This window comes from Lampris incognitus, chromosome 8, assembly GCF_029633865.1.
Source record: "Lampris incognitus isolate fLamInc1 chromosome 8, fLamInc1.hap2, whole genome shotgun sequence".
Lineage (NCBI taxonomy): Eukaryota > Metazoa > Chordata > Actinopteri > Lampriformes > Lampridae > Lampris > Lampris incognitus.
Window position 1 is genome coordinate 48,478,703 of NC_079218.1, and position 23,635 is coordinate 48,502,337.

General features: G+C 46.8%; 1 protein-coding gene across 1 annotated transcript in view; it reads left to right on the forward strand.

Moving 5' to 3' along the window:
- The first annotated feature begins 1,992 nt into the window (after positions 1-1,992).
- Positions 1,993-23,635, forward strand: part of camkk1a (calcium/calmodulin-dependent protein kinase kinase 1, alpha a) — a 112,352-nt gene continuing 90,709 nt past the window's right edge. Inside the window, exon 1 of the mRNA XM_056284409.1 lies at positions 1,993-2,360. The gene's annotated coding sequence lies outside the window, so the exon portion shown is untranslated. The remainder of the gene's footprint in view (positions 2,361-23,635) is intronic.

Below are 23,635 nucleotides of genomic sequence, written 5' to 3' on the forward strand. Positions count from 1 at the left end.
TTGCTAACTTACACCCAGGATAGCTTACTGCCACTTTAATACCCATTATTTTGGTAAAAACGTATAGTTTCTTCAAAATGGTATATGAGGAAATCTATTTTAATGCATTTATTCTTTTATTCCTGATGGGAAGCAGTGGTTCGGCCTGGAGTCAGTCGCCTTGTCACGGAAGTGACGAGGCGTCTCCTTCGAGACTGCCGGCCGGAGAGACGCAGTTGGCGAACGCATGCAGTACGAGGGTGGGTGTTTGAACTGAAATAGGGATCGATTGGCCACTAAATTGGGAGAAAAAGGGAAAAATCAGAAATAAATGTATATAAAAAAACAAAAATAATAACCATTACATTTGTATAGCGCTTTTCTAGACACCCAAAGCGCTTCACATTGAAGGGGGTAACTCACTTCAACCACCACCAATGTGCAGCAGCACCTGGGTGATGCACGGCAGCCATTTTGCACCAGAACTCTCACCACACATCAGCTTGAGGCGGAGAGGGAGGAATCATTGAGCCAGTTACACGGGGGGATGATTAGGTGGCCAGATGGAGAGAGCCAGGACACCGGCAAACCCCCTACTCTTTGCGATAAGTGCCCTGGGATCTTTAAGGACCACCGTGAGTCAGGACCTCGGATTAACGCCTCATCCGAAGGACGGCATCTCCTACAGCACAGTGTCCCCGTCACTGCACTGGGGCATTGGGATTCGATATATTTCTTGTTTTTACTAGGACCAGAGGGAAGACTGCCCCCTACTGGCCCACCAACACCACTTCCGGCAGCAACTCAGTTTTCCCGAGAGGTCTCCTCATCCAAGTCCACACCTGCTTAGCTTCTGTCCTTTGGCAGAGCTTGGGTACACGTTGGCCTGGCTGCAGACACATGTGTTGTGAATCTGAAATGTTGCTTCGACCTACGAAAACATTCAAGCTTACAAATTTAGGACTGGTCTCCTCCTTCTCAGGTCTGCATATGGGGGTGTGGCCGTTATACAGGTCAAACAATACATATCACATTCTCATGAGGCAGTTCAAAGCTTTCTCTCTGTGTGATTGCAATTATGATAATTTTGAATGACAAGTTATATATATATATTTCCAGATGTGTACCTGGTACACATATAGTGGAGCTCATCGAAAAATTGCCTGTCCACTTGGAATGCAATGTAAGATTAAACCTCAGTGCAGGCTTTTTGATACTGTGTGTAATGGCAGGTTCATTTCCATATTAAGACTATTTTCATTTATCCACTGGAGCTGCTCAGTGGCTCTGCGACAGAAGACAATGAATGTATTTGGTAACGTGTTTATGTAGTGAGGAATTCAGCTCGGCAAAAATAAATTGCTTAACACTAGCATGTGCACCAACTTTTCCATTTTAACTTGGACAGACAGAGGTTTGAATAAATATTCTATTGATGTTGGCCGTATCTGGGCTGTAGCTTGTGAAGCTGGGTTAAATCAAAAGTTTTGTTATAAGAAACGTTGTCAAATATAATAGTTTTAAGCCTTTCTAGTTAAAACGATCCTGGGGATTCTGAGCATGTTTAAGGACCTTGCAGTGACCTACTTTGAGGCGAGATATCCGCCATGCGGAAGAGACGGTCCCTTTAAGACAGAGGGCATATATATATATATATATATATATATATATATATATCTGCGGTCAGTGGGCTTGTCAGCGCGTGTGTGTGTGATGGCTCGTGGCCAGCCTGACAGACCAACACCTGCTCACGCGAGGGTTGTCTCCTGATGACGTCTCCAAACCCAGTGAGTGAGCGGAGGAGTGGACGGAGGTCCCCCGCCCCCCTCCTTCCCCCGGTGGGGACGCCGCCACCAGGGGGCGTAGGGTCAACCCCCACCACCCCCGTCCTACTACACCGAGCGCCGGGGGGCGGGGCCGTGGCCGCGTGAGGGGAAGGCGCACGCACGGATGAAGCGGGTGTCCGCGCGCGCTGGAGCTGACAGATGTTCTCCGGTTTCGCCGCGAGCAGCGCCGCCGCCGTCGTCACCGGCGCCCTGACCGGCGGGTCGCGTACCGGAAGACAGAGCGCGAGAGAGAGACAGCGCGCGCGAGAGAGAGAGAGGGGGAGAGAGGGAGAGGGGGGCCGGCATGGGACACACTTCACATCGGCGCCGCCGTTTGCGAGACGTGGTTCTGTTAGATCCGGAGGTCCTGTTAGATCCGGAGGTCGGGGCCGTCACATGTACCGCGCTGCGCTGGACTGAGCATGGCATGGATCGGTGAGAGGAAGGGAACACAACGGACACACGGTACCGCTGCTCTGTGCCGTCTGAGCGGGACGTCTAAACCCTTCTGATCGTAAGCCCGGCTCGCAGACATTGTGGACCCACTTTGTTTTGGTAAGTCGAACTTTGACGTCTGACAGCGGCTTTTTGCTGCCGGGCAGCACGGGGACACGGGCAGCACGGGGACACGGGCAGCACGGGCACACGGGCAGCACGGGGAGGGGGACGATGTTTTGGGCAATGCAGGTGGATAATGCACGCGCTTCCCCTCCGCAGCACGGGGTATCTGAAGTCATACAACTGCTCAGACACTAGCTAGTAACCATACTACTACTACTACATTACTACTACTACTACTACTACTACTACTACTACTACTACTACTACTATTGCTACTACTACCACTACTACTACTACTACCACTACCACCACTACTACTACTACTACCACCACTACTACTACTACCACTACTACTACCACTACTGCTACTACTACTACTACTAATACTACCACTACTACTACCACTACCACTACTACTACCACTACTGCTACTACTACTACTACCACTACTACTACTACCACCACCACTACTACTACTACTACTACTACCACCACCACTACTACTACTACCACTACTACTACTACTACCACTACTACTACTACTACTACCACTACACTACTACTACTAAACTAAAAGCTCATTAAGCTGACAGTTGGCCTGATCAGTTGTCCAATACTTGCATAGTATGCAGCGATGTAGTGGTAAATACAAAAGGTGGGTAAACTGCACTCTTCAGCCAGTGACCATCATTAGGCAACCAGCTATTAATATGAGCAATATGTTCAGATATATACACTACCCTCTAGAACTTAGTGTGATACTTTACTTTGATTTATACTATGAACTCATGTCCTGAAGATCCGCGTCAGCCCTGAAACAAAGGTGGGTACTGTTTATTTATAGTGGTTGGTTTTGACGCAGTTAAGATAGTGGTGCAGTGGTTAGCGCGGCCGCCTCACAGCAAGAAGGTCCTGGGTTCGAGCCCCGGGGTAGTCCAACCTTGGGGGTCGTCCCAGGTCCGTCCTCTGTGTGGAGTTTGCATGTTCTCCCCGTGTCTGCGTGGGTTTCCCCCGGGTGCTCCAGTTTCCTCCCACAAGACATGTGGGTCAGGTGAATCAGCCGTATGAAATTGTCCCCGGGTGTGTGTGTGTGTGTGTGGGCCCTGTGATGGCCTGTCCAGGGTGTCTCCCCGCCTGCCGCCCAATGGCTGCTGGGATAGGCTCCAGCATCCCCGAGAGCAGGATAAGCAGGTTGGATGATGGATGGATGGATAATATCATTGAAAGCGACCGGTCGACTGTATTCCCTTTGCAAGCGTCGCTCGATTGTAACATCCATCGGCAAGTCGTTGGGTCGTTTGTTAAAACGGAAAACAGCAAACGACCCGTGTGTGTGTGAGCGAGAGCTTTAAAATGAACACGTCAAAGTTCAGGGGCCGCTTTAACGAAGATGTAACACCGCCCTTGTGAAGGAAATCTGTGGCGACTGGCTGCTCGGCAAACCCAAAGCCAAGCGGCGCCGCTCAGATGAAATATGGGACGACGTTGTACAGCTGCTGTTGACACGCTGCCAACAGACAATATATAAATACATACAATATAAAACCCGTCCTATGAGCGCCCTACAACTATTTGCACTCAAACTAGCGATATTTCATTGCAGACTTTATTACTGTGAAAATCCATATGAAAATGCACGGCAGTACCCGGTTATGCATTGTTTTGGTGCCCCAGACTAACCGGGGGGGGGGGGTGGTGGTGCACGATCTCTGTGCAATCTGCCAAATTCCCCTTATCAGCACTGCAACAAAGGGGCACGGTGGGCACAACAAACCCAGCTGCTATGTGCAGAACCCACGCAACTGGCAAATGTAAAATGTTGCACGGCACATGACAAGCATAGCTGTGTGTGCAGCGGAGCATCATGGGTATCTGGCTGGTATGGAGCATATGAAAGGGCTCCTGGATCGCCCCGGTGGGTGATTTGGCCGGCTCGGGGTAAGGTCGCCTCGCTAATCTGCCGGTGTTGCTCCACGGTGCTCAGCGAAGATTAATATTTGCGGAGTCACCTCAGGCTGGCGGAGGTGGGGTGGAGGCCCGCCTGTGTTCCCGGTGACGTGGAGTGATGACGGGCTTCTGCTTCCCGTTTGGTGACCCCACTGCTGTCACCCTCACTCAGCCCCAATGCAAATTCACCTGGAGGAAGTTGCCTCGCTGGCGACTTGGTAAATGCCAAACCGGTTCCTGAAAAACTGTCCAGTTTTGTGAAAAAACAGATGTTCTACACAACCCACTCGATGACCCAGTCCAAAAACAACCCCTGAAGGTTGTTGTGGAGTGTAAAGTAGTCTAGTAGGAGGAGGAACCAGGTATGGTTTTGATAGGCCTCTGAAGCCCTTTCTTTCTTAGTATCTCTTGTTCTGTTGTTTATTTGTCCTTGTTATTTCATGGTTCGCTCAAAATGTTTACGCTGTTTTTCCCGGGTAGTGTAGCGGTCTATTCTGTTGCCTACCGACACGGGGATCGCCGGTTCGAATCCCCGTGTTACCTCCGGCTCGGTCAGGCGTCCCTACAGACACAGTTGGCCTTGTCTGTGGGAGGGAAGCCGGATGTGGGTATGTGTCCTGGTCGCTGCACTAGCGCCTCCTGTGGTCGATTGGGGTGTCTAGTCAGGGGGGAGGGGGAACTGGGGGGGGGAATAGTGTGATCCTCCCACGCGCTACGTCCCCCTGGTGAAACTCCTCACTGTCAGGTGAAAAGAAGCGGCTGGCGACTCCACATTGTATGGGAGGAGGCATGTGGTAGTCTGCAGCCCTCCCCGGATCAGCAGAGGGGGTGGAGCAGCGACCGGGACAGCTCGGAAGAGTGGGGTAGTTGGCTGAATACGATAATTGTATTCGGCCAATATATATAATATTATATTATATTATATATATATTATATATATATATTTGTGCTGTTTTTTACAGGCCATTTGAGAGGTCACAGTCTATCTTGATTTACAGTATAATGACAATAACTTGAATTGAAGAAGCCCCATTTTGCGCATCTGCTTCAAAACACAAGGCATTCTGGGTGGGCTGTAAAGGAGTTTTTTTGCTACGCGCCTCTATAAAGCACTTTTTGACTTGTGTTTTCTTTTTGTAACGGGGAAAGCTATTTGTATGCGTGGTGTTAATTTTACACCGCTGTGTCGGGTGAGCGCTTTCGTAGTGTAAAGCGTTGATACGTCATGCCGGCTCTGGTTAATAATACCAGAGCAGTGACCCAGCTAGTGGAAAAAGAGGACAATCGCTCCCAGTTTCTGGAGCCCCGGTGGGCGGGGTAAGGCTGCGGTGAGGGTATTTTTGTGTATCTGTTGGTGCACATTTGTGTTGTTATGCCTGTGAGTGGAAGCATGCAAAGATGCATGTCCCTGCATGTATATGTTGCGCTGGTATGGCTCCAACATTTTATAATAAAGGCCGTGTGTTGACATTACTGCTGCTACTACTGCTACTGCTACTATTACTGCTACTGCTACTACTACTACTACTACTACTACTGCTGCTACTGCTACTATTACTACTGCTGCTGCTACTACTACTATTACTAGTACTACTACTGCTACTGCTACTGCTACTATTACTACTACTGCTACTACTACTACTACTACTGCTACTGCTACTATTACTACTACTACTACTACTACTCCTGCTGCTACTGCTACTATTACTACTACTACTACTTCTGTTGCTGCTACTACTATTACTACTACTACTACTACTACTACTATTACTACTACTACTACTACTACTACTGCTGCTACTGCTACTATTACTACTGCTGCTACTACTACTATTACTACTACTACTACTACTGCTACTACTGCTGCCACTACTACTAGTACTACTACTACTGCTACCAGTACTACTACTTAGCCAAGGAGGATCAGTGGATCATCCGTTTCCATCTCTTCCTGTCCTCTGCATCTTCGTCTCACACCAGCCACCTTCATGTTGTCCTTCAGCACATCCTTAAACCTCGTCTTTGGCCTTCCTCTTCTCCTCTTCCCTGGCTGGCAGCTCCATATTCAGCATCCTTCTCCCAATATACCCAGCATCTCTCCTCCACACATGTCCAAGCCATCTCAATCTTGTCTGTCTTTGTCTCCAAACTGTCCAACCTGAGCTGTCCCTCTAACATACTCGTTCCCAATCCTGTCCTTCTTCGTCACTCCCAATGCAAATCTTAACATCCTCATTTCCACCACCTCCAGCTCCTCCTCCTGTCTTTTCATCAGTGCCACTGTCTCCAAACCATACAACATAGCTGGTCTCACTACTATCTTGTAAAGCTTCCTTTTAACTCTTGCTGGTACCCTTCTGTCACAAATCACTCCTGACACTCTTCTCCACCCACTCCACCCTGCCTGCACCCTCTTCTTCACCTCTCTTCGGCACTCTCTGTTACTTTGGACAGTTGACCCCAAGTATTTAAACTCATACGCCTTTGTCACCTCCACTCCTTGTATCCTCGCCATTCCACTGTCCTCCCTCTCACTCACACATAGGTATTCCGTCTTGCTCCTACTGACTTTCATTCCTCTTCTCTCCAGTGCATACCTCCACCTCTCCAGGCTCTCCTCAACCTGCACCCTACTCTCACTACAGATCACAATGTCATGACACACAACTTTTTCGCAGTAGAGTACACACAGCTAGGTCCTCTGGCAAAATAATTCCAAATTCGTTTGTCCAAGACGGCTGAAAGAGGAAAATATTAGACAATATTGCTTCTGTCATCATCAGGTGGTCTTGACATGAAGCAAGAAAGAAAGCTAGCTAGCTATGCTACGTTGTCACTACCGCTGTAATGCTGCGCTTGTGGGTGGATCAGAGGGAGGAGGAGGAGGAGGGGCATGATAGATCACGTCACTTGTGTGCACTCTCTTGCTGTCAAAAACAATGGTGTATTTTGAGAGTAATCAATTATTTCAGTATTGTTTTAAATCGAATAGTTTATTTAGTTCACCATTAGGCTAAATTTTATATTAAAAAAGTTTCTTTATCAAAAACGTATGTTAAAAATACATTTTTATTGAATTGTTCCGTGGGCTCGTGTTAATGGCCTCACGTGCCTCCATGGGGACGCGTGTCATAGGTTGCCAACCCCTATCTTATGCCATGTTAAACAGAATTTAAGGTATTTAGAGAAGGAAGGCCTCTCGCTGCCCCTGTGTTTCGGTTTAATGTGTGACCACGTTAACTGGCGACTTTAGTGACGGCAGCTGTTGAAAACATTTAAGAAAAAACATAGTGTCCTCCTAAAAGCCTTTAATTTTACTTTAATCAGTTTTAAATACACACTCATTCATGCTTAATAGCTTTGGCTAACCACTGACTGAATCAAGTTGAAGATAGTTGTACAGTACAGTAGGAGAGACCTGAAATAACAGCAAACAGCGATCCTATTCAGGGAGGTAATGACATTCAGTTAGAGGTGACTTTTTTTTTTAAGAAAAAAGAAAAACTCACCCCTCAGTGGCAGCAGGCTGGCTTAGTGATTAGCACTGTTACAGCAAGAAGGTCCTGGGTTCGAACCCCAGGCCGTCCCAGGTCCTTTCTTCGTGGAGTGTTGCATGTTCTCCCCGTGTCTGCATGAGTTTCTTCCGGGTGCTCCGGTTTCCTGCCACCATCAAAAAGACATGCATGTTAGGGTTAATACCCCTACCTCTGCCCCTGAGCAAGGCAATGGAAAAAGGACTGGAGTTGATACCCAGGCACTTAACCACAACTGCCCACTGCTCCTATACAATAGGATGGGTTAAACGCAGAAGACAAATTTCGTTGTAACCGCACAATGACAAAAAATAGCGGCTTTCTTTTCTTTTCCCTTCTTAGGGGTGACGACCCATTGACAAATGAAATAATGAATAGTGCCAATTGAATGTCAGGAAACAACTTGACAACTTGACCGAAACAAATTGTGAGAAAGTTGTGACTACAACAGGAGAGAGCTGACATAACAGCATGTAGTGATCACAGAATGTTGAATCATTTGCTCTGGACATGTTTATTGGGAGAGAAACGTGAAATCACTCGTCTAAGTGACCTCTTCAGTCTCACCTGACTGCAGGTATCCTCACCCTTATAAACAATACAGTGGTTTCATATGCAAATTGCCGTGACCATTAAACTAGAGTTTCACTGGCTATGTGCACTATTCACAGAGGATTTGGGAATGGTTGCAATCGCAGTGTTGTAAGACGGCGACAGATGTACCCTCAGATGTACTGACATGTACCACATAAGGAGGCCATCTATCTGAAGCGGGAAAGACCATCCCTGAACCGGGGGGGGGGGGGCTAAGAGTACATCTGTCACCATCTTAACAATCAGATGAACTGATTCACCTTTCTGTGATTTTCTTACCTGGAGCATGCATAATGACAGCAAATAGTAATCCTATTCAGTGAAAGTTGAAGTTTGACAGCTGGATGCTTTGATTTGCTTTGGGAAGAAATTCCTCCCCTCCCTTCCCCTTCCCACTGGATGCACCAGCTGTGCCAAGCTCAGCCAGAAAATCACAGAGCTTGAAATAAAAATACGAATCTCTGCACTCTAACAAATACAGGAGGACGAAAAACGTATTGACACTGTTTGCTGTTTCCCACGCTGATGTCCCAGAACCGGCTGACGATCAGAACCAGGGACATGAAGCGTGTTGCGGCGCAGCTTTTGGACATAATGAGCCCCATGTCACCATTCCCTGAACCCGCTTGAGACCGACACCACAACAGATCTGGATATGTGCTACTGGCTACACTGGGGAACAAGACCAAAGACCTGTTTTACCCCTGCAGTGTCAAACCCTGAGCTCTGGACAGATGTTGTCTGGGGTAAAAGAAGAGTCAGACACAACAAGCTCATTTCCACTAATGTCTCACCAGAGGTTTGGCTGGAGAACAGGTATATTGTTCTGGATAAGCTGCCTGTCAGTGAGTGCAATGGTATCGGCACAGCTAGCATTAGCTTCGCTAGTTCAGGAGCTAATGCCAAGACCCATGCAGCCACAGCCCATGATATAGCTAAGCCCAGCAGGAGCGTCCCTCGATGGCACCCGGAGGTAAATAACAGATCAATAGCCGCTAAAGCTAATGACACATCATCAAAAAAGACAGCATCACAGCAGAACATGCACCCAACATTCGAAAAAGAAGTTAACCAATGCCAGACAAGACATCAAACTAAAGGATCTGCTGGTAGGTGACCATATAATAAGAGAAGTTAGAGCCAAAGTTTTGAAAACTGTCTTGTCTACCCAAGGCTACGGTTAGCGACATGGTTCACATACTGCCACTAGTGTTATTCGACCATCCAGGCACGGACACACTTATTGTGCATGTTGGAACAAATTATGACACGTGGCTCAGAGCTGCTAAAAAGGGACTTCATATACCTAATGGAAATTCTACAACAAGTCCCAACTCTGATATTTGTGTCAGGTCCAGTCCCCAAGTGTTATTCGACCATCCAGGCACGGACATGCTTATCATGCATGTTGGAACAAATTACACTAGTCCTGGAATGACACATGGCTCAGAGCTGTTAAAACGGGACTTCATATCCCTAATGGACATTCTACAAGTCCCAGCTCGGATATTTGTGTCAGGTCCAGTCCCCAAGTGTTATTCAACCATCCAGGCATGGACATGCTTATCGTGCATGTTGGAACAAATGACACTAGTCCTGGAATGACGGCTCAGAGCTGTTATAAAGGGACTTCATATCCCTAATGGACATTCTACAACAAGTCCCAGCTCAGGGAAAGGAATTGAAACTTTCAGTCACTATTTAATGCTTGCTGGCATTAAATACCTTGCTTTTCTCTGCATTCACTGCTCAAAAACTGAGCTTCATTGACAACTTCAACCTGTTGTGGGAGCAACGAAACCATTTCAGAATGGACAGGGTTAAATAGAGTAGGGGTCCACATGTTTACTGCCATCTTCACCTATAACCTCCAGCACCCCATTGCTGGTATTTGGAAAGGGGTCAGGAAAATCTTAGAAAAGTAGAGAATTTTTTTCTACCCAGGACAACAAGGACAACATCATGGACCATTCCCAGCCGCCCCCTCCCTCCTCACCTCTCAGAGATATCTCACACAAGCTAAGGATGCAGATGCAAGGGATTGACGAGACGTTACTATGTGGCACCAAAAGTTCCCACTTATCCAAACAAACCAAGGGCAATCTCCCTGCAGTCAGCATTACAGGGCATGCTGTCTACTAGTACCTACTAGATCCTTACCCCACACCCCCCTTTTAGCTCATGTCTCCCTCTGCTTACTGGGTATGGACCCACCGCTGCTGATACAGCCCACCCCAGACAGTGAGGAGCAGCTCCAAGGTCTACCATTCCTGTTCTGACCAGCGTCAAGAAGAACAACATGTACTCAAAGCGCACAGCTACTTTATCTAAGCTGACTCCACTTGTACACCAGCGGCCACAGCCTGTCGCAAAAAAATTGGGCAGATACTCTTAACACACTCAATTTAGCGTTACTGAACATCAGGTCTTTGGCAGGAAAAACAGTTTTAATCAGTGATTTTGTCATCAAGCACAATCTCAATTTTTATGTTTTTAACTGAAAGTTGGTTAGACTAAGGCAACAGCACAACCCCCACCAACTTCAGATTTTTGAGTGCATAAGAAAGGAGGTGGAGTTGCCAAAATTTTGCTTCTCTTGAATATGTGGCTCTTCAGTCGAATGCCGCTTTTCGGGTTATATTTGTAAATATCTATAGGCCACCTAAATACAATGCAAGCTTTTTTGATGACTTAACTGAACTGCTGTCTGTAAGCTGTATTGACTTTGACTGTAGTTATTGCTGGTGATTTAAATGTCCATGTTGACAACCCCCAGGACAGAGGAACTAAGGAAATATGTTGTGTTGCTGATAACTATTGACTGACTCAGCACGTGATAGAGCCCACACACAACAAGGGGCACACTCTGGACTTAAGTATCTCCAAGGGTCTGAACAGTTGTAAGGTTTTGGTGGCTGATGTTGCTCTCTCCAATCATTCCTGTACTATCTCCCTGCTCATAAATAATAAGCACCATTGAAATATTTATTCAGGCTTTTTCTTCCACACCCACCTTCTCTTGGGTCTCAGTTAATGAGCTTGTAGATAATGTCAATTCTAAAATTACGAACGTTATCGATGCCATTGCACCCACTAAGGTGACGGTGGTCTCTGGTAAGAAAAGATCTCCATGGAGATGTGCCGCGCTAGTCAGAGAGTGTCATAAAGCAGAACGCAGGTGGTAAAAAACAGATCTTACTGTTCATTATGACATCTATGAAGAGAGACCATGCCTTTATAGTTTGGAACTGAAAATGCAAGACGGTCCAGCTTCTCTGACATCATTGCCAAAAACTATAATAATGTACGTGCCCTGTTGGCTACTGTCAACAGGCTAACAAGCCCTCCTGTGGCAGTAGCCTCTGAATTTCTGTATGCCAGGGCCTGCAATGAATTTGCCTCCTTCTCCAATGACAAAATTCTGGAAATTAGACGGGCAGTCAGTGCCTCCATACTAGGTACAGGGTATGTGTTGTCCCTGTGTTCACCTAAAATCAATTCAAATAGCATGACACAGTTTGATTCCATCTACCATAACAACTTGGAGGGCATTATACAGCATCTGAAATCCTCCTCCTGCTGCTTTGATATTCTGCCAACAGGCTTTTTCAAAAATGTTTCTTATTGCATGTCATCAGATCTTCTGCATATTGCCAACATGTCTCTTCTCTCAGGTTTTGCACCAAAGGCCATGAAAACTGCGGTCATCAAGCCACTCTTACAAAAGAATGATCTAGACACTTCACCAATGAACAATTATAGGCCCATATCAGACCTTCCATTTCTAAGTAAGAAAAACCATTTTCCAGCAGCTGAGCAACTTCTTGGCACTAAACAACTGTTTTTATGTCTTCCAGTTAGGATTTCGACCACACCACAGCACCGAGACTGCTCTTGTTAAGGTCTTTAACGGCATCTGCTTAAACACAGACAGTGGCAGAATCTCAGTCCCGGTCTTCGTTGATCTCAGTGCGGCATTTGACACAGTCGACTACAACATATCAGGAATCAGGAACATTTATTTGTCATTTCATTCCATGCACCTGCGCACATGAAATGAAATGAAATATCGTTCCCCCCAGCCCACAGCAGTGCAACACAAAGACAAAAACACATATCCAAACGATAAGAACACATATATCCAGCCAGACTCCTTCGACACACCTCCCTCCATGCCAAACGACGACACCAAAAACACAGTCAACACTACGCGAGGCCGCCGCCAGACCGCCCTCGGTGTTATCGGAACTGCCGGTCTGCATGGGCTAGCAGTTAGCTTAGCCTGCCCCACTTCCGCATCCTGTAAGACCACCCTCGGTGTTTCCTCTTCGGGTACAGCTCCAGGCAGGGCCGTGGTCCCTGGGCCCACAGTGCGCAGCAGACCAAGCTCCCCTAGCCGATCCAGCACCAGCTTTCCCAGCCATAGAACGAAGACACAAACTTAGACGTGGACAAAGACACTGCATGGACGGTACTGGTTGAGGCCGCTGCAAATGTGAATTTCCGCTGCCATCTTCCCACTTCCCACCATATCACTAGACTGAGTGGAAAACTGGGTGGGACTTTCGGCCGTACCACAAAAATGATTTGAATCCCACTTAAGGGACAGGGACTACTTTGTGTCTATAGTTAATTACTAATCTGAGCAAACAAAAATGACCTGTGGAGTTTCCCAAGGCTCCCTTCTGGAGCCACTTCTGTTTAACGTCTTCATGCTCCTGGTAGTTCAGATTATGGAAAACAACAAAATATGTTATCATAATTATGCAGATGACGCAGATTTATGTAACTGTATCACCAGGGGAATATAACCACATACAAGTGCTAAGTGCATTGAACAAATCAATGATTGGATATCTCAGAATTTTTTTGAATTAAACAAAGATAAAAGTGAAGTAATTGGCTTAGGAGCCGATGAAAAACCATTAAATCAGCTACGCTCGGCCACAGTCGGTAATGTTCAGTCCATCTCTTATCCAAGCCGCTTATCCAAATTCGGGTCGCGGGATGCTGGATGCTTTTTTAACATTATTTATTTATTATTATTTCTCTTTAAAGCCAATTCTGTATTTAACTAGGAGCCAATGCAGCGATGCCCTGTGATGGCCTGGCGGCCTGTCCAGGGTGTCTCCCCGCCTGCTGCCCTGTGACTGCTGGGATAGGCTCCAGCATCCCGCGATCAGTAATGTCAAAAACCACAAACCAAGTCTGAAATCTTGGTGTAGTTATGGACTCGGAACTGAATTTCAATAGCCACATTAAGATAACTACAAAGTCAGCCTGCTATCCCCTGAAGAATATATCAAGACTTAAGGGATTTATGTCTCAGCGGGATTTGGAAAAACTAGTCCAGACATTTATCTTCGGTCGACTCGACTACTGCGATGTGTCTTTACGGGTCTCTTTAAAAAAAAGCGATCAAAACAGCTGCAGCTGATTCAGAACGCTGCTCCTCGAGTCCTTACGAAGACCAAAAAAGTGGATCGCATCCCTCCAGTTCTGAGGTCTTTACACTGGCTTCCTGTCCGTCAAAGAAATACTGCTCTTGGGTTGTAAAGCACTGAATGGTTTAGGGCCGAAGCACATTTCTGATCTCCTGCTACACGATGAACCATCCAGACCTCTCAGGTGGTCTGGAGCAGGTCTGCTTTCTGTCCTCAGAGTCAAAACTAAACATGGGAGGGGGGGGGCAGCTTTCAGGTTTTATGCAGCACATATCTGGAGCAATCTCCCAGAAATCTGCAGGTCTGCTGCAGCTCTGTTTGTTTAAATCAAGGCTGAAGACTCTCCTGTTTCCCGCCGCCTTTTATTAAATAACATTTGAAGTTTTTGATTATCATCTTACGCCGCACTGTACCTTTGCTGGATCTTTTTGTTTCTAAACGTCTTTTTATTGCCCTGTGTTGCTTTTACCAAATGTCCTTAATGCCTTTTATGTTTTACGTAAAGCACTCTGAATTGCTTCGTTGCTGAAATGTGCTGCACAATTAAAGTTGCCTTGCCTGGAGAGAGAGAGAGGCTCTTTAATGCTGCTGCTTCCAGTATTATTCATGAATAGAGAAACACGCTGACCGGTCAAAGGGCTGAGAAGTTCATCTTGTTCTAGAAGAATATGCCCCCCCGCTAAAGTAAGAAAATCTTAACTGGCACATTAGGTGAAGGCTGTTATGAAATTGTGCTATTTGTCAGCAGTGGCCGAGAGAATCGGCTAACTTTATTCTCAGTGATAAATGGAATGTTATGTCCTATTGCAACTCTCTTTTATGCTGGAATATTAGTTTAGTCCTACCTTTAAGGATACTTCATTGTGTGGCTCTACTTTATACATGATATATGTTTATTGTTGCTGATTGGTAGAGGCTATTTTATACTGAAAATATGAATATATATATATATATATATATATGTTTATAATTTTATTCCTTCATAATGTATAGGGTGGTATGGTGGCGCAGTGGTTAGCATGGTCGCCTCACAGCAACAAGGTTCAGGGTTCGAGCCCTGTGGTAGTCCAACCTTGGGGGTCGTCCCGAATCGTCCTCTGTGTGGAGTTTGCATGTTCTCCCCATGTCTGTGTGGGTTTCCTCCGAGTGCTCCGGCTTCCTCCCACAGCCCAAAGACATGTAGGTCAGGTGGATTGCCCCTAGGTATGAATATATGTGTGTGTGTGTGTGTGGGCTCTGTGTGATGGACTGGCGGCCTGGCCAGGGTGTCTCCCAGCCTGCCGCCCAATGACTGCTGGGATAGGCTCCAGCATCCCCGCCACCCTGAGAGCAGGATAAGCGGTTTGGATAATGGATGGATGGGTGTCATTAAACTTTGCCGAAGAGTAAATGCTTCATTGTTTTCATGGACGTTGGTTCCAGTTCCCAACAGACGGCAAGATAGAGATTTAGGCTTTCAGCTTGTTGGTGAGATGTTGTAAAGCTGCTCTTGGCATCACTCAAAGGCCATCAGGGCTGTTGTTGCTGCCTGCCCACTACCTGACTAAAGCCAGCAAACGGGGATGAGACTATTGTGCCTCTCAGGGATTTACGTGGCGGAAAAGATGCTCCTCGGGGGGGAGGGGAGGGGGTGCAGCGCTTCGCCTTTGTGGTTACAATGGAATAATCCTCCAGATTTACCAGATTTACAGCACAATGTTCTCTTAACTTGTGTTGTATTTGCAAATCTGGTTTTGCTGAGGACAGACATGAACTCTAAAATGTCAAAGGCTTTTTAAACAGGAATTAGAGCTGTGAGATTATACAGCGGACAAGTCGCATGATGTGCTCGCTCTCTCTCCTCCTCCTCCCTCCTCTCATTTTGCCTCTCCCACTCTTCAGTCACGAATATTTCCTCTTTTCCTTTCAATCTCCAAGTTACCCTATAGCCGCTTTGAAGCTAGCCAGTTGTCTCCCATAGGTTTCCACTGAACCAGCAACATGGCCTTTGCTGCAGTGGCGTTGGTGAGTCGGGGTCGGGGTCGGGGTCGGGGGGCAGATTCACCGAGAACAGGGATGGGCAACTTCGATGATAGAGAAGTCCACAAAATTGTTTACCCTCACTACCAGATGGCCAGATTGTGACCGTGCACTTCCACCATTGGGATTCTGTAACCCCATCACTCAATCAACCAATTACAGCTACTCATTTAATGGAAAGAGTAAAATATATACCGGCAATCAAAGTTTATTGTACCACCATTTCTATTTAACGAGCTGAACACAGAAACGAAACCTCCACATTCCTGAGTGATAGGCCATTATTTCAGAGCAAATGGGGTCTCAAAACTCAACATTCAATAAATGTCTTTTTATTATTATTTTTGATTTTGAGCTACTGTATTGATCCCCGTGGGGAAAATACGCCCCGCATTTAACCCATCCTAGCTGTGTAGCTAGGAGCAGTGGGCAGCCACCGTGCAGCCCCCGGGGACCAACTCCAGTTCGTCTCGCCATGCCTTGCTCAGGGGCACTGACAGGAGTATTAACCCTAACACGCATGTCTTGTTGATGGTGGGGGGAAACCGGAGCAACCGGAGGAAACCCACACAGACACGAGGAGAACATGAAAACTCCACACAGAGGACGACCTGGGATGACCTCCGAGGTTGGACAACCCCGGGGTTCGAACCCTTGACCTTCTTGCTGTGAGGCGACAGCGCTAACCACTGGGCCACCGTGCCGCGCAGTCACGGTACAAAAGTTAAAATTCACACTAAGTGCAACAACTAATATTCATGTTTGTGGTGCATCTCTACTCTGCCCTCCCATTCCATGACGCGTTTCAAATAAACATGCATTTAGCTCAACATGGTAAACGGACTGCATTTTATATGGCGCTTTTCTAGTCTACCGACCACTCTAAGCGCTTTTTTTACAGTGTATGCCTCGCTTTCACCCATTCACGCACACATTCATACTCTGATGAAGCCGCTGAAAGCCATTGAAACTCACCCGCAGCCATGTTATCGTCTCCAAAAGCTTTAGCCATCTCTGCTGCACACGGCTTCACTGTTTCGCCGCCTGACGAGGGCTTCTTTGCTTTAGCCAGCTCCAGGGAACCAGCGTTCGAGGCCTTGACAGAGGACTCCTGTGTACCCGTGGCGTTGGTGAAGAGGCTCTGCTGTCGGTGTACTTTTCCTTTGAGGTCAGCGATGATGGAGGCTCTGGCACCTCCGGTGTACACGCCATATTTGTCTTTGTGCGTGGTATTGTAGTGGCGACTCACGTGGAAATCCTTCATGGCTGATCCGAAGGAGTTGAATCAAGTGCAACTGGACTTAGTATTTATCCGTGAAGACGTTTCACCTCTCATCCAAGAGGCTTCCTCAGTGACTGATATATACTAAGTCCAGTTACACTTGATTCAACTCCTTTGGATAACCATGACCTGGATGAATGAGGACATTCACAGACTTCATGGCTGATTTTGTTCCCAGGCACACTAAACACATAGTGTCTCGGTGCATGCTCGATAATCCAGGTAAGAGAATCAGAGAAGGTAGAATCACTTCATCTGGACACGTTTACTGACCGATACGTCTCATCACTCATCTAAGGGCCCCGACATACATACCTGGCCAGCCGTCGGCCAATTCGGCACTAGTCGGACCCCTGTCGGTAGCTTTTTGGCCGGTTCAGCATGTTGAATCTGCGGAGAGATCACTCTGATGGGCTGTTCAGCTTCGTGAATCAGTGCAGAACGTGCGTGCTAGCTGGCCGTCGGCTGTAGTCTTTGCGGTGCGTTCAAGTGCTACTTTTCGGCCCAGGCGGCGGGCGACACAACGGTCGGCCTTCGTCGCCGCTAGTCGGTTTGGTGTGTCTGGGCCCTAAGTGACCTCCTCAGTCTCAACTGACTGCAGGTGTCCCCACCCTTATAAACAACACAGTTGCACAACGGCCGAAACCAACGATCAGTTTCATATGTAAATATGGGTGTGACCATTAACTAGAGTTTCAATGGCCTTGTGTACTATTCACAAAGGATTGGGTATGTTTGCAGTCACAGCATTGTAAGATGGTAACAGATGTACTCCCAGGCCCCCCCCCCCCGGATCAGGGATGGTCGTTCCCTGTCGCCATCTTACAATACAATGCTGTCCAAGTCCAAGACGAGACCACCTGGAAGCAGTTGCTTGGCTGCAGGCCTCTTCTGTTTCGGGGGGAGCGCCCTCTATCAGTAGACGGTATAATTACAGTTGGGATCCGGTTCAGATGTGGTCAGAAGTCCCGTTTGTTTCCAACGCCCGTGAAACCAGCAGTTTATTGATATTTGGAAAGTGACCCGCGGGCCGTACTGAGCGAGGACGAGTCCTGAGTGCGGCCCACGGGCCCACCTAGAATGACTGGGAGTCTATTGGGGGGTTAAAATGCTGAAATTGGTACAACGAACTAAAGAACTTCGGCATAAATTTCACTTTAGTAACCCTCGAAACTCATGTTAACTTCTGTACAATGCTATCGAACACAATTTCAAGCGTCGCAGCACGAGCATCACAGCTAACGGACCCTAACCGGTTGTGTTACTCATATCACTTTATAAGACTTGTAGCCATCTGACAAACAGGCATAAAGCTATGTCAACATTATTAGTATTGTGTTGAACACACAATAGAAGTGATCGCACATGGAACACAAAGGCTTGGCTTTTTAACGTTGCAGGCAACGGGGAGAACCTACAAAATGACTCCCTGGCCGGTTGCCAGGGGGCCCTTTAGAGCGGTTAGCGGTGTTGCCTCGTGGTGCAGTACAACCCTGGTTCGAATCCCGCAGCGGGCAGGAATATATGTGCCCGGTTACGCGAGCTTCTCTACTATGACGATGCAGGAGTATCATTCATGTTTTTGCAGAAGGTCTAAATACAATCCAAGGCAATACATCATATGACGACGCCCTCAATCTGACTAATATTAATTAGCAGAAATACCAAGCTGGCAGTTTTTTTTTTCACTAATTAAGGGGATGGCTACCTCTAAATAGTGCAGCAATTATATGGATAACAATAGTTTTTATAATAATAATATTTTTTTTAAAATTACATGGTGATGGTGGTCGTGTGGCATGGGTCCCGGGCTGTTCTGGTGGCGTCTGGACACTGCTTGGCATCCTGCGCATCATATTCGTCATAAAATGTATAATCCATTATAATTCTGTTATCCTCTTTCAGTGTTGTATTGTGTAAATTGCGTAAACACAACATCCATTGCACGTTGTCCGTCTTGGAGAGAGATCCCTCCTCTGTTGCTCTCTCTGAGGTTTATTCCTATTTTTTCTCCCTGTTGAAGGTTTTTTTTTTTAAGGAGTTGTTCTTTATCCGATGCGAGGGTCTAAGGCCAGGATGTTGTGTTGCTGTGAAGCCCCTTGAGACAAATGTGTAATTTGTGATAGGGGGCTATGCAAATAAAACTGACTTGAATTGATAGAAGAATATATTTAGTGGTGTAAATGCTCTTGGTGGGGGTTACTCTCCATGGGGACTAAGCCATTATGTGCTCAACAGCGCCAGTAGTGGTTGAATGGGAGTTATCATGCGTCTCCTCAGAGGTGCTTTGGTTAACCCCTGCTAAAAATAGGCAATCAGCTAGTTGCTGTGGCGGATCATAGGACTGGAGTTTCTTAGCGGTGTCACAGGTACGGAGGGTGGAGCCCTGGTGGAGCGTCGTTCTCTCAGTTGGCTGGATGCCGCTTGCAGAGTCTGGGCATCTGGGGGATTCGGGGCTGGTCTGCCCTTGTTAAGACACTGCTTTGTCAGGGGAGGAGGCATTTTTGGGATTTTTGGAAGGTCAGCCATGCTGAAGCTGCAGGCCCTCTCCCAGTGTGAGTAGAGGAAATATGTAAGTGGCTCTCCCAGCTCGCCGGTCTTACATCCGGTGTAATCCTGTAGTTATTATTGCCAGGGGCAGCAAGCCTCGGAGAGGTTAGCACTGGATTTGACTGGGATTCCCCCCTGGGTCTATTTCTGTCCGGTGAGGTTGATGGCTCTTTCGTGACCCGTCTCTCGGCACCAGACCTGTGCAACAGAAATGCCGGTGTTTTTCTCCATCAGTCAGGTTTGGGGGTCTGTATAGGGAAGTGTTTAACAGGCCTGTGGATAAAGCTAGTCACCGTGTCTTCCAGCAGCCGGTTAATCCTGCAGATTGAATTAAAGAGCTCCATGGCTTAGTCTGTGGCGGGTGAGCACATTGGAAAGTGCTTCTGCTCTTAGTTAAATCGACAAAAGCTGCATCTCTGTGTTGTTACTCTTTGAAATGTCCTTGTGCAACTTTAACAGTAAGGTCTGTTTATTGTCCTAAAAAAAGTAGATTCAGGATAAGGCCTCAAACTCTACCAGGTGTTCTTTTAAATTTATCTATTTATTTAAGACATTCTTGCAAAACCTGACAGGTAGAAGTCACAAGACTTGAAAGTATTAACTGTGTTAACCAGTGGCTTCCCCAAACTCGCCTTAGGCGGCGTCGTCTTTTGAGGGAGCAGCTTGTTTATGCTGGCTCGTGAGGAGCTTGTATGTCGCTTTGGATAAAAGTGTCTGCTAAATAAGTAAATATAAGTGTAAAAAGTACAACGCAGTCGGCTAATGTTCAAAGCATTATTTTACTTTCCCGGGGGGGGAAATGAATTCTGCAGTGGCTGCATGTTTAACTTTTTAGGTTCATTGAATGTTAAACTGCAAATGCCTGGATTTGATGTTGTGTTTGGATTTGAATTTGGCACAACACATGTATAAAATGGAAAATTTGCAATATATTTATTCATGAAAATTTTACAGCCTGGTGGCCTGTCCAGGGTGTCTCCCCGCCTGCCGCCCAGTGACTGCTGGGATAGGCTCCGGCATCCCCCTCCTGAAAGCAGGATAAGAGGTCTGGATAATGGATGGATGGATGGATGGATGGATGGATGAGTGGGCTCAAAATTTCCTCATTTGGGCATCCGGGTGGTGCGGCAGTCTATTCTGTTGCCTACCGACACGGGGATCGCCGGTTCGAATCCCCGTGTTGCATCCTGCACATCATGTTCCTCATAAATTCCATTATAATTCTGTTTATCCTCTTTCAGTGTTGTATTGTGTAAATTGTATGAACACAACATCCATTGCACGGTGTGCGTCTTGGGAGAGAGATCCCTCCTCTGCTGCTCTCCCTGAGGTTTCTTCCTATTTTTTCTCCCTGTTGAAGGTTTTTTTTTAGGGAGTTGGTCCTTATCTGATGAGAGGGTCTAAGGACAGGATGTTGTGTTGCTGTTAAGCCCACTGAGGCACATGTGTATTTTGTGATTTTGGGCTACACAAATAGAATGGACTTGACTTGACCTCCGGCTTGGTCGGGCATCCCTACAGACACAATAGGCCGTGTCTGCGGGTGGGAAGCTGGATGTGGGTATGTGTGCCAGTCACTGCACTAGCGCCTCCTCTGGTCGGTCAGGGCGCCTGTTCGGAGGGGCGGGGGGAATAGCATGATCCTCCCACGTGCTACTTCCCCCCTGGTGAAACTCCTCACTGTCAGATTTTAGTGGTTGATACTGGGTGAAAACGCTTGTCAGTATGTACGGCTTTTGCAGTTGGGTGAAAGGTGGTGTGCAGCAGGAGGTGCCATTCACCACCTCCATCGCAGTGTACCTGTAAGTGATGGGCCAAACACTCGGACTTAAACACTTGTCATTAGCGTCTCCTATCCCCTTCATAAAATAATGTGCTCTGGAAAGTAAATGCCCTAATCCAATTTTTTGATTAGGAAGCGTCCCATATTAACCCAGATAACTCATTAGTGGTCTCAATATTTCCAGACCCAGACTTTGCGTCCTCCATATGAATGAGGCCCGCTCATGCTCATAGATGATTGGGGACAATCACAGCCCGCGGCTTTGACGAAACCTACTAGTTTCTATGCCAACAAGAAAAACACGGGAAAGACAAATCTTCGACGCATGTGTAAAGAGCGCTGCAATTCTTCCCTTGATTTATTTATTTATTTATTTTGCATGGTAAATAGACCTGAACTTTTATCAACGAGTGAGCGTATTTGTCGTGTTTTGTGTTTTTGTGTGTGCATATATGCAGAAGTCTCACATATGTGCATGTTTCCATGATTTTGTCCTGTGAATTTGGACATCTGAGCTGTTTGCCATTCTGAATTTCTTTTTTTTGGGGGGGGGGCTGATTTCCCCCCCCTTTTCTCCCCAATTGTATCCAGCCAATTACCCCGCTCCAATACATGTGGAGTCGCCAGCCGCCATTCTGAACTTCCTATGTCAAGTTTCTCATTTTTCTACTTTCATTTCTCCTATTTGCTTTCCTTCTCTTCTTCTGGTGCCCCCTTGTGAGGAACTGGTCACGTCCGCTTTACTGTTTGTCTGGGAAGGCTGGCTGACAAGCCTGGCAGGGTATTCCATCTCAGCTCCCTTCCTCCTCCCCTCTCTTCAGCCTTCTCGCAGCGAGTGATGTGTCCCGTCCTCCCTCTTAGATGAAATGTGACAGATCTCTGTAGTTTCTCCAGTAGTGAAACCTTCATTATAATTTGTCCATATGGCAAATTCCCAAGAGAGCCAGTTCATTTTCTGCGACTAAGCACTACAATCATTTTTGACCTTAGTCTTTTTTTTTTGTCTTAGTCTTTTCCCCCCAATCACCCCACTCTTCCGAGCCGTCCCGGTCGCTCCTCCACTCCCTCTGCCGATCCGGGGAGGTGCTGCAGACTACCACATGTCTCCTCCGATACACGTGGAATCGCCAGCCGATTTTTCTCACCCAACAATGAGGCGTTTCACCAGGGGGACGTAGTGCATGGGAGGCTCACACTATTCCCCCCAGTTCCCCCTCCCCCCCTAACAGGGTTGACCAGAGGAGGTGCTAGTGCAGTAACCAGGACACATACCCACATCTGGCTTCCCACCAACAGACACGGCTATTTTTGTCCCTGTGTTGGTAGGCAACGGAATAGACCACCACGCCACCCGGATGCCCCCGACCTTTAACAAATTTAGGCGTCAGAAGTATAAAATCAGTCATCTGTTAGCTCCAGTATAGAGAGCAACGTCACCTTTTAATATTAGCTGTGCTCCACCCCAGTGTCATCTTTGAAAAATGCTCAGAAATAGGACCTTTAGGTGGGTGGGGGTGGGGGGTGGTTGGTTGGGATTGGATTGGCTATCTGATCAATAATGGGCGGTAATATTCATACTTTTTCTTGCAAATGTGTCGTGTCAGTGGGCAAAAGAACTTAGGACATGTAAGCGTTTGGGACTGCAGGCTTACGGCAGAATTCAGTGAAACTGGCAGATCGGTTTTCAGAAACAGAGGTGTTGTCACATTTGCACAGAATAGTTGAGATTTAATCCAGGACTGTCGTTGTCCGCAGCGTGTTCATTTTCTGCTATTGAGAGGCAGACAAATTTCGTCCTAAATCAGTTTTGTGATAGGTTTTCAGCAAAGGTGAACTCGTGTTCAGAATTGACATACCGTGCCTTGCAAAAGTATTCAACCCCCTTGACGGTCATTACTACTTTCTGGATTATTAAAGATACTCGCACATCTGTCCCTGAACAATATTATTTTTGTGAGCCCATGCGCTCTAACAGCATGTTCCCAAAGCCAATATAAGTTATCTTTCGCTGACTTTTTATTAATAAATTATAAACTAAAATATAATGCTTGCATAAGTATTCAACCCCTGGTGCTCTGAAAGCTTCAAATTAACACAACTCAGGTAAACACAGTTGG